Source organism: Rhea pennata, chromosome 1 (genome assembly GCF_028389875.1).
Source record: "Rhea pennata isolate bPtePen1 chromosome 1, bPtePen1.pri, whole genome shotgun sequence".
NCBI classification, from domain to species: domain Eukaryota; kingdom Metazoa; phylum Chordata; class Aves; order Rheiformes; family Rheidae; genus Rhea; species Rhea pennata.
The window spans coordinates 1488590-1500726 of NC_084663.1; the positions used below are offsets into that span (position 1 = coordinate 1488590).

Below are 12137 nucleotides of genomic sequence, written 5' to 3' on the forward strand. Positions count from 1 at the left end.
CTTTGTGGGGGCCGTCACGCGTGGCGACACGTCCCGTGGGGGGTGTCACGCGTGGCGACGCGTCCCATGAGGGGGGGTCGTGCGTGACGATGCCCTTTGTGGGGGTGTCACGCGTGGCGGCGCGTCCCGTGAGGGGGGGTCGTGCATGATGATGCCCCTCGTGGGGCTGTCACGCCTGGTGATGCCTCCGATGGGGGGGGGGGCCCACGTCGGGCTCCCCGTGGGGATTCCCCCCGTGGGGGGAGGGGAGGTCAGGCGTGGCGATCCCCCCGTGGGGGTGCAAGGTCACGAGTGGCGATCCCCTCCCGCCCCCGCCGTGTGAGGCGGTCACAGCTGACCGTGCCCCGTGGGGGGGTGTTGACGGCCCCCCGTGGGGCGGGACGTCACGCGCGCGCGCAGGCCCACGCTCCGGCGGCACGCACGGCCCCGGGGCACGTGCGCGTGCACGGGGCGCCCGAAGCGGCGCTCACACGGGGCTGCCCACACCCGCGTGCGCCTCCACTTGGGTACCCAAAAGCACGCGGGCGCGGAGGTAAGTACGCGGCGCAGAGGTGCACGTGCACACTTACGTAACGCAAACTGGTACGTGTGCAAGCACACGTATGTAGGTGCGTGTGCTTGTACAAACGTCTGTGTGTTTGATGGCGTATGGATGAGCACGTACCTATACGCACCGGGGACGTATACCCGCAGGTATGCGTAGCTGCGCGCCTATGGGGACGCATCCGTGTGCACGCGTGCGTGTCCTTGGTGCACACAGACGCACACGGGTGTGCATGCACACGTCTGTATACGCGCCAATGCCGACTGCGACGGCGTTTAAATACGCATCCCCGTGCGCGTGCGGAAACGCTTCGGTGCGTGTAGGCACGCGTGTGCCCGGGCGCGCGTCGGCACCTCGCCCTGTGCGCACACCCGGCCAGCCGGGCGTCGGCGTCCTCGCGGGCGCGTGCACAGCGCGTAAGGACCGCGTCCGTGGCAACGTCTACGAACAGGCGCGCCCGGACGCGCTATCTTCCCCGTTCACGTACCTAAATCCACGCACGTCTGTGCCCCTTGGGTGGATGTCCGTGGACACCCTCTCACGAACAGATGTTCTCCACGTGTGCTCTCCTGTAGACACAGCTGTGCACACGTGGCCTCTCCGTGGATGCATGTAGAGAAACAACATGTTTCTCTAAGTGGAGGCAATCCGAGTGCGCCCTTCCCTTCGGAAACTTCAGGAGAGGGAGTTCTCCCGCGTGGCGCAGGGACCTCTTGGGGAGCAGAGGGGAAGGAGTCTCTCTGTGGCACCAGGACTCTCCCTGCTCGTGAAACCCCAGGGTGAAGTCTTCATCCACGTGTTGCTGGACTTCCACCCTGTTGAACTGCACCGCTAAAGTTCCCTTCACTCGGAGGCCCTAGGAGGAGGGAATTCACCTCCCTGACGTAGGCCTCCCGTGTGGCTTCCTTGGAACAGGAATGCCTCCTGGAGCCTCCGCGGGAGGGAACACATCCCTGGGAGGCAAATGGAGAGAGTCTGGGTCAAGGGCTTCTTCATCGCCCTTAGAAATCCCTGGTGGGGGGGGTTCAGTTCCTAGGTAAGGGACCTCCACGTTCTTCCCCCTAAGGTTGTGATTTCCGTCCCCTTAGAAGCACAAGAAGAGGCAGTTTGTCTCTCTAAAGAGAGTCCTCCCTCCCAGGTCGAGGTCTCCATCTGCCCACCACCCTCCCTTCTCCCCCAGAAAGCTCCGTGAGAAAGCTCGTAGTTCCCACTCGTAGTGCCCGGCTGAGGCCTTGTGCCGTGTCTTCCTGCAGAGCTGCCCCTCGCGGTTTCATGTGGCCGGTTCCACCTTAGCACCCGTGGTGTCCGGGGGCCCTGATCTGCCAGCTTAGGCTCTTGAAGCACAAGCTGCTGCATTGCTTTTCCCTCCCTTCTGAGGAGGGCTCATCTGTAGGTGGCCCCCGTTCTCATCCTGAAGAGATATCCCGGAGTATCAGTGTCCACACTTAACCTGTGAAAAACAGGCGGTGGGTGCGCCGGCAGCCCCTTCTGTTTGACATCCTAATCCCATCCCTCTATTTTTAGAGGCCCCCAGGGTATCCATGTTCCTTCTTGAATGTACTTCTGCCTCTAAAACCCCCTTCCTCCTTTCTTTTTTTTGTTGATGTTGTTTAAGAAGGCTCCCCCCTCCCCCAGGTCCAGCTCCTCTCTGGCAGAGAGAAGCATCACGTTGGATCTCCCCTTCCTGGGAAGACGCATTTGCATCGCTAAGTCTTTCAGGAGGCAGAGGAGTATTGATGGTGGCTGACGGGGTCGTTATGGGGTCGTTATCTGGAACAGCTCAAAGGAATCTGCATCGTTCCCGGAGCCTTCCCAAAGGAACAAAGGCTGCCAAGCTTTCCGGAGGAATCTGGATGCGGAAGAACAGCCAGTAAAACTTGCGGAGCAGCAGAACTCCCCAACTGGCTGCCGTTGCTTGGGGTGATGAGTTTGTTTAGGAGCTGACAATCTGTCTGGTTGCTGGAGGAAGTGAGATGTGTTGATTTGAGGATGGCTGGAGTACAGGCTGTTCCCTCTCTCCTTTCCCTACTGTTGCTTTCCCGTGCCTTCAGCGTGCACCTGTGTGCGTTCCGGAGACGGAGGTGTCGTCAGGCATTTATTTTACCAGATTTACAAACCCAGAGCCCTTTCCTCGGTTTCTTAGGAAGTGATGTTATTTAAATAAAACACCAGATTTGGTAGACGTAAAGTTGTTCCCAATCCTGCGACTGAAAAATTGGGCACGCGTAGCTTAAGCATCTGCTGAAGAAGAGTTTAGCACTAAAACAAATCTGAAACGAGCAGATACAATTCTGAGTTGCTATCTGGCAGTACTTTGCTTTGGTACCTGCAGTAAAGGTCTATTTAAAATGTATAAGCAGGATTATGTTGTTTGCACTAGCATTTTAATATAAATTGTAGTTTTTAAAGCATTTGCTGGACAAGATCAGCTCTAAAAATCTGTGCAGTTATGTTCTTGAGCAGTTTATATATTGAAAGTGCTTCTCCCTCATCTACATTGCAATTCTTAAAGCATTTTGTGAGTAAATGGGTATTTCATAGTATTGATATAAGCACGGAGTAGCTGGTAAATAGCCATGACTGCTTTTTCCTCTAGGACTGCTCCGACTTTACAACTGCTTTTTGTATTGATTTAGGCTTGAAAATTCTTACTGTGGTCCGTATTCCCTGGAACGGGCTAATTCACTTTCTTACCTGGGTACGGTGTGCATAGCGGGTGTACCTGGACTGGCTCTTGCAAGCACGCATTGATTTATTGGTGGTTGCATTTGGTTGTATATTACAGCCGCTCGAACCAGAAGTGACGGCGCTCCCCGGCACGCAGAGGGCCAGAGCGAGCGCGCGGCTCCTCCGCGTTTGTCTTCGCGGCCCCTGCAGACGCGGCCGCCGTCACATCTACGCGAAGATCTTTAGTAACCGCTTTCTTGTTATCTTGGATTCCCGCTCTGGATGCGGACTCTCAAAAATGGCTGGAAGGCCTCAGTTCTGAGACTCCGTTGGCCTTCGCTTTTACAGCTGACCGATGAACGCGGGCGTGAGCTTCCCATGCTGTAACACGCAGCTAAAACTGCAGAAAATCCCCTGCCTGCCGTTAGGTTAGTTTTCTGTTGGTTTAACTCTCTGGATTAATTCTCCGTACAGGGCCAGGCCGGAGCCGGTCGAGGCGCAGGGGACGTGGCAAGAGCACGTTCGCGGAGAGGCGAGGCATGGAGCAGCCCCCCTTCGGCAGCAGCTACGCGGCGGGTCGGCTCGGCGCGCCCGTCGCCCGCGCTAATGTCGCCAGAAACGGGCTGCAGGTTTTCAGGCTCCGTGTCGAGGGGCCTCAGGAGATGCGTGTTTTGCTCTGCCGTCCCTGCAGCCCGCAGCGGGGTGAGGCGTGCGGCTGAGTAACCGTCTCACCCGTGGCCTGGGCTAAACTGATCCGTGAACGTGAGTCAAAGCCCTGAGTCACATGAACTGTTTACAGTCCTAAATTTGAATTTTTAACGGCGTTTCGGTGATCAGCTGATGGCTCACTGGCTTTGATGGGGGGGGCGCTCACGTTTTGTGGTGTTTCTGAAGGAGTGGTTTGTGGGCATTCCTAGATCACAGTTTCCCAAAGTCTCGGGGCTTTGGGAGCGTTGTCCTTAGTCAGCGTGGCGTGGGATGTTGGCCCAGGTACGGACTGCGGTTCAGTTCAATCCCGATTCGATTGCTTGCGTGATTTTAGGCTGATAACGCCGACTCTGCGCCCTTCTTTCTGCAGCCGAGAGAACGTGCACTTAAACAGATGTACTTCTTGGTTCAATAATTCTTAACTACTTGACAAGTAGGGTTTATTAAATGCTTAGAAACCATGCTGAGAAGTTCAAATGAAAGGAACTGTACAATTGCAAAGTTGTATATTATGCACGTACCAATTTACAAGCAGAAGGTTACCTTTTTTTTTTTTTTTTGTCCCAAACTCTCAGTACATGAAAGCGCAGCTTGCTCCTTGAATGTCAAGCTGGGTTTTCTGCTTCTTACCGCTGTTAGAGCGGAGGTTTTGGAGTTGGGACCGATTGATTCGCTGATTTGTCAGGCCTGTTGATTCATTTTGTGGGCTGGAACAGAGCACAGCTTGCTTCTCCAGGGCTGCGCCGCCTCTGCGGTTCGCGTGCCTGTAAAAAGCTGCGGCTTTCGTCTGCGGGCTGAGGGGGCTAAAGCCGAAGAAGCAGGGCGCAGATGTGCGCGCGGCACCAAGGTGCGCGTCGTCCCGTAGTCTCGCTGGTTGCGTATAACCTCTCTAAAACTGTCACCTGTAAACTTCTTCAGCTGAGCGCTCGCATCGAAGTAAGCGCCTGCCGCGGCTCTCGGTGACCCTCGTGCGGCTGGTCTGGACGGTGACTTCTGACCTTGACTCCCAGGAGGTGGTTCTGCTTTTTTTTTTTCTTTTTTTTTCTTTTCTTTTCTTTTTTGTTTTTTTTTTGGAAGGTCTGTGCCCCATTCGGAATTTCTTACGTGCTCGCATGGTGGTTTTCTATTTTCTCAGTTGCACTCTAATCCAAAGGGATCGTTTATGCTAGGTAATAAACGCTTCCCCTGAGGCTGAACTCCCAAGTGCTATTCGTAATGAGTGCGGTTTGAATGCTGTTTAGTGAAATCTTATCATTGGAGGCCACATTCTTTCATTACCTGTAATACTCCTGGGTCTATCCCTTTATGAATGCGTGGGGTTTAATTTTAGGAGGTGCCTTGTATATGACTGCTTGGAAATATGTAGAAAGATCGATACTTCAACCTTTGGCATGGAGCCTCTATAAAAGGAAAGAAGATAGGAGAAGGTTGGCAAAAAAAGTGCTAGAAAAATAATAGCTAGGAACACAAGTAAATGACGTTATAAAACATAATCGTGTTTTATCCGGGGTGTGGTTGGCGGTACCGCTAACCTTGTAACTTGGAGCGGCAAACCGGCGTTTGGCCTGGAGGCTGAGTGACTCTGCCTTAGTTGCTCTCTCAGGTAAATAAATGTTGAAACACATAATGATCTCTGCGTCTTTGCCGGAGGGACAGAAAGTTGGTATTTGAATTTAAAAGCAATTAAAATCTCAGTCCTAGCTTTGGCCCTGACTTGACACTTGAAAGATGAGCGAAGTAAAGCAATTACGACTTCAGGAGCTACGTTTGACCTTTTAGGCTTTTTAACTCTGGTGAGTTGTGAACAAACGTAGTGATTTATGTCGAACCAGGAGGACGTGGAGGTAAACGAAGAAGGAAGAAATGCGCCAGGTAGTTTGGAGGTAATGGGCAACTTTCTCCGTGTGAAGGAGTGATCTGCAGTCCTGGGAAATCTGAAGAATATTAAAGACCGAACAAATAGATTTACTCCAAATGGTGTGTAGAGTTACAGCAGTGCTAGGGTACGGCAAGTGTCCGGTTCGTTTTCTTCTTCGCTATTTAAGCGGTGCGGATTCAAGCCAGGAGGTCGAGATTAGAATCTCGGTCACAGGGAGGAGACGTCCCCCTGAAGGCCCATGGCTGATATACTCTTAAATTCTTACGTAGAGGGACAGGCAGTAGGCAGGGGATCGAAACTTGAGAACCTAAAATGTTTTGAATTAAAAGGAGGAAACAGTTACAGAGTCGCAGTGATGAATGCAAGAGAGGCAGCCTGAAATGCGAGGTCCAGCCCCTAACTGAAAGTACTGGAGGCTGCTGGCTTGGACTCCCTGCAAAACCGGTCCGTTCTAGGCCTTCCAAAGAACGGAAAACTGACTACGAAGAAAACGAAGAATTAAGGAGAAGCAAGAAATTGAGCTTTAAATCCCTCTTGCGTGAAATCCACAAAATTCAGGCTGAGGAGTTAGAGGCATAGTAGCAAAAACATCCCAATGAAATGCCTCAATTTCAGCCTCGAGAAGCCATAATTAAGTTTAATGTCTTCCTTTGTTTTTTCTGAGGTGGTCACCAGTGTCAGTTCAGGGTCTTTTTTTATTAAAAAAGTTTGTAGTGGCAAACATTGAGCTCAGGAATCTTAAAACCAGACTTCCATAGAAGCAGAAGCTGTCACTCTAATTGGGCTTCAGACCTCCAAACTAGAAGTGAAAAATGTTTGTCCTTCATGTCAAGAGCAATCCAGTCCTCTGTTAGAAGTAGTCTTGTCGAGATTAAGATGAAATACAGAAGTGAGATGAAAAGTAGCGAGAGTTCAGTAAACTCTGTCTTCTGGCCCGGGTTGTGCAGCGGGGAAGAAATTCTCTGCTGCCCGTTCACAGGTAGATTGAGGACAAAGCCAAATTCTGCAAACCTACATTCACTACGTGTGTCCCAGCTTTACATGAAATCTTTCTGGGCTTTCAACCTAATCTGAACTCTGAAATGGGAAGAGTCAGCAAGTAAGAAAATAAAACTAGGAGCCTGAAATAGTAGTTCTTCAGGGATCTTTGAAGATGTTTCAGTTTTGAATGATTTGAGGTTAAATTTTTTTTCTTTTTTTCCCCTCCCTGAGAGTGCTTCTCAACTGACCATTGCCCTGCCTAAGGCCTTAAAGCAGTGAATTGTTGTCATGCTTGTTCCCACTAGCTCTGTGCTGAGCTGCTTTGGAAAGCATATATTTATATGTTGGTTTTAGTCGTATTTGGGAAAGGCCAGCTTTATCCAAGTACGTTGGCTTGGCATGTTCTGCATCAAAACCTATGCAGCTACTGCTAGAGCACAACAGAAATTTCAGCCTTGCAGACAGAGCTGTCGTATGATGAGCTGCTGGCGTCCCAGCATAACTTTGAAACTTAATGGTTTTTTGTTTGTTTGTTTTTTAGCTACAGCTCATTTAGTCTCTGTTCTTCTCCAAAGCAATTCATAGAATTAAGAATATGCAGCTTGATCATGTAAACTGCAGATCAGGAAGTGACAACTTTTGAGGCTGATTAAATTGGTGTCCTGGTTTGCAGTGCTCCTCCTTGAGTTTGCATACAGTTTGCACTGCAGTCTTTTACTGCTCTTTATTTATTCAAGTGTTTTTATTGAAAAACATACATGCAGAATTATATAAATATGTACTGAAATACTTTTTACTTTTATTATAGTAGAAATATTTAAGGATATCCCAAGTGAAATCGAGAGCAGAGGCTCCATGTGACTTTCCAGAGGACACAGTGATCAACAGAACAGTTTCCTGAAGTGAGTGACCTTTGCAAGGACTCGTCTGAGGATTGAATGACACGGTCATGCTTGCTTTCTTTTTATGTCCGAGAGGAAGGACTTTTTTTGCAAATGTACCATTGGCATGCTCTAGAATAAGCAAGGATAGGTGAAGGCCTAGAATTAATGTCCCTCTGCAGTCTTTAAAAAGCTCAAAATAGCACTGGAATGCTTTCCAAAGCATTCTTCTGATTTTACAGGATAACACCACTTTTCTTCTCGGTTTTGTAGCTGGGGTTTAGATACGCAAAAATTAAGATCGCTTGTCAATGTATTTGGGGTTTTCACTATGAAGTGAAGAAGGTCTGACCTTTTTCCCCAGGTGCCTCGTCGCTGGTCAGTAGTGCTCTGGTTACTGAAGTTCCCACTGACTTCTGTTGCAGCCACGAGCGCGCAGCGTTTCTGTCAGCTCAGGGTCACGAGTATCGAAAAGATGATGATCTTAATGGCCAGGTGTGGAAAGTTTGCTGAGGGTGGCTCGCCTCGCGTTGCTTAAGACGTGCCTAAACAGAGGCGGGCAGACCCGGGTTTGCTGGGCACACGCCGAGCTGGTCAGGTGTGAGTCACCGCGTGTCTGCTTCTCCCCGGGACGCGTGAGCACAGCGCTCTGCGTGAGCTGGCGCGGCCACTGCGCAGCTTCTGGACCGGAGCTGGCTTCTGTCCATCCAGTGTAAGCTCCGCTCTGTCTGCATCTGCCTGCGTAGACCTGCCTATAGGTGCTTTAGCAGAAAAAACTACAGAATTTAATTACGTAGGGCAGCGTTTCGCTGCCTAACCAAAACCTCTCTTTCTTCTTGCAGTCTCTTGCCTCATTATCTGTGCACTTTGCTTTCCCTGTTGGGAAGCTGCAAAATGTCAGCAAAGTCCAACCCTGAAACTATATTCTGTCCCCTGATTAAGACAGTTTCTTCTGAAAGCTAGACGGGGTGCATGTGCTTGCTTGCTTGCCAGGAGTGTGGCTTCAGGCCGAGTGATCAGCCCCAGTTCTGGAATTCTTTGTCTTTGCTCAGCTTTTCAGCCTATTCTTTTAATAGAGCTTTTAGCATTTTGCTATGTAAAACGTTAGCATGCTGCTGTGTGCTTGCCTTACTTTAAATTGCAGGGGAAGTAATGCTGGAACTCCAGATATTTTTTTCTTGTGATAGAGGTTTTATTCCTTAAATAGGCAGCCAGCTGCTTTTTTTCTGTATGTGTCAGAAAGAGGAGGAAAGTTGGTTGAAAAAAAGAATTAGGTACCCAGAACTGCTGAACCACTGTCTCTTTCAAGTTGAATTCCAAAAGCAAGTATGCAAAAATAGTGAAAGTGTGAACATGCATTCATTTGACAGTTAGAAAGCTTTGCTTCTTATTTATTCTGCAGAGTATTAGGTGATCAAGATTTAATCCTGATGTTATATGAGAAAAACAAGGAATGGACTGTTCCCATAAAAATGACTCAAGGACCAATTTAGGAGAAAAGCTTACATTTCATGCTGGTATCTGTTCCCAGCAAGCTTTCCTTCCAGTTGCCCAGAAGCTTGCTGACTCAGATTTGGTGTTCTCTTCATGACTTTGTTGTTTATGGAGGTGGGGAAAATCTGCCTGGATTTTTTTCAGCATTAGCTAAGATCATTTTTATTGTTTGCAGAATACAATAACGTATGCTTGATGTGTATTAAAAAAAAAATCCAAATCCTGCAGTGAGAGATCACTGTTAGTACTACAATTCTAGCATTTCACATAGACCAGATGAATATTAATTAAAGTGGCTTTTGGTAAGACTGAGGTGCTATAATTTTCTGCTGTTCACGTGTTGGATCACATTCCAGGCTTGGTATCTGCTGGTAGTGCCTGAGATTTTAAGAACAGGCAAATCCTTGTTTAGAAAGCCTTATATAGAAAATAATTGATTGTTTTGAAAGTTTGATTCAAGTGCATAAGGCATTAATACTTTTAGCAAGTGCATCGAGAAAGATGCTTTGGATTCCCATGGTTAAAAGTGTTATTATTTTGTGTGTTCTCTTTATTTGTTCAATCTTTGCTGCTTCTGAGACAGCAGTGCGTTCTGGAGGAGATGAACCAGGGTAAAGGCCAAGAAGGCAAGGAGTAATATTTCAGAGATACTGAGGATACATTTTATTTTTGTATAATTATTTTTTTGGACTATGATAAGCCACTTGGCAAGTTCAGGCAATCAGACTGAGAAGCTGAAAGTAGATAGCTGGTGAACTGTCAGTTTATTTCATGCTCTGTATACTGCAAGGTGGATGCTTGCTTCTGCCATGTGTTGTGCATACTGAGAAGGTGAGAAGTTCACAGGACTTGGTGACATTTGCTCTAACTGTTTTGAGAATTAGTATTCTGCTAGACTGATTTGCAAACTCAAGACATAAAATAGTGATCTGTTGTGCTGCTGTGTTTTAAATGAGCCAGGAGAGCGGAAGAGAAACCAACAGATTGGTCCAGGAGGTAAGCTGTGCTTAAAGATCTGATTTTGGACGCTTGGTCTTCTGGCTCTCAGGCAATGTTGGGGGCCATGATAACACTCTAATTACGATCGTCCCCTGGTGCTCTGCTCTATCTTCATGAAGTTAGAGCTGAATCTAGTCCATCCTCCGGCCTGCAGATCATTAGAACTGGATTGTCTTTTGAAGTAATCTTTCCTGTGAATCACACTACCCTAAAAGTGCAGTAGATCTCAAGACACTATTGTAATTGGTGTCAAATCCTGTTCCTGTTTTTGTTATTTCTGTACATATTAAAGGATGTTTAATTCTTTAAAACTGAAGGGGAGTAGAGCTGTCAAGAAGCAAGCATTCATTGTGGATATGCCATTTTTAGAGTGTCAGATTAGGTTGGTTACTTATACATGATTTTCAGATCTTTTTAAGGAAAAAGCAGGGACTACTCCCTGGAGCTTTAGAGTGAACCTTGGTTATTCCTTGGTGTTTTGGAAGAAGTAGGAGTAAAAGAATTATTTCTCTTAAGTCTGGAGTTAGTACTTTTATTTGATCTTGCTGGTTGAATGTAAACACTATGTTTTCAGTTCCAAAAGATAATGTTAGTGGAAATGGCTTTTCTGGTAGCAGAGCTCATAGAGATGCTACCTGAGTGTACTTTGACTCTCTCCCTCCTTCCAGACCACGTCCAGGTTCCACGTGTGTCATTGAGAAGGGAAGCGTATCGGAGAGTCTGGAAAGGCCACCTGTGCAGTAAAAGCCAACCTAGGCTTTCTTCTTGTTCTTATCTTTTATTATTATTATTTTATATATTTTTAAGCAAATATCATCTCATTCCATTACTGACTTTTCTAGAATACTGCTGCAGAGTTTGTTTTCCTGATGGCATGATGCAGTGGCTCTCTTTGTAACCATGCACAGGTTCCCTTGTCTCCACTCCTCCAGGGACTTATCTGTGTTCTCAGATCTTTTCAGTCTTCTGGTCTCTTCTTCTTTGGAAGTAATGACCCAGTATCATCCTTGACTCTGACCCCCACCAGACACTTGTTAGTTCAGAAATGCTTGCTTGAAAACACTTCCTCCATATTACCTCCTGCGCTCTGAAGGAGGTTGGTGTAATCGTCTGCAAAGCTGTCATTTATCTTCCTTAAAATTTCTCTTTATTGTGATGCCAACAAAACCCTGACAGTGGCAGGTTGTTGATCTGCCAAACCCCCGTACCAGAGGGCGAGGCTGAAGCTGCATTAGCATGCAGCTTGCTCGCTGTTGCACTTAACTGGCCTATTTTGTCCTCTTTCTGGTGGGCTTTGCAGTGGCAGTGGTGGGCAGATGTGTGGCTGATGAGATGGGAAGGAGATGGACACAGGAGTCTCCAGGCCAGGCCTGCAGCTGGAAGGGATCATGGTTGGGAATTCTGCCAGAACACCTGTGAGCTGTGGGGCAAACGCAGGAGAAATGTGTGAGGAGAGGCATTTGCTGGGGAATTAGTATCTGGGAGACAAGTATTGCTGGTGATGTAGAGCAGATCAGGGGATTGAGTTTGAAATGGAAGGAGTGTGGAGATTGAAGGTCTTGGTTTGGAGAGGGATGAGGAGATGATGTGGTTGAAGTCCTGGTCCGGACAGATGTGGATGATCTGGTAGGAGCACGTGCAGCTCTCTCATAGGATCATTTTGGAATGCAGCTCCTGAGGCCTGGAATATCAGCTAATATTGCCTCTTTCTGCATTTCCCCTGTCCATTTTTATTCAGCCGTTTCCCTTCTGGACAGAACGTACACTCTTCCACGCTCTGGCAGTGTAATACCCTGCATAAGAGCATCCCGCTCCAAAGCTACGGCTCTAGAATGGTTTGGTAATATCAGTAATAAAGTTCTGGATCAAAAAGACCACACAGCTCATTAATATGAATATAAAGCAAGGCACATAAGCGATCTAATATCTTTATTTCTAGCCGGATGAGATTAGGAGGTTGCTATGAAGACTGAACAAGTAACGT

The 12137-nt window shown here is 48.0% G+C and overlaps 1 protein-coding gene across 2 annotated transcripts in view; it reads left to right on the plus strand.

The window, feature by feature from the left end:
• Positions 1-12137, plus strand: part of AHCYL2 (adenosylhomocysteinase like 2) — a 112241-nt gene that overhangs the window by 660 nt on the left and 99444 nt on the right. The gene's annotated exons all lie outside the window — the stretch shown is intronic.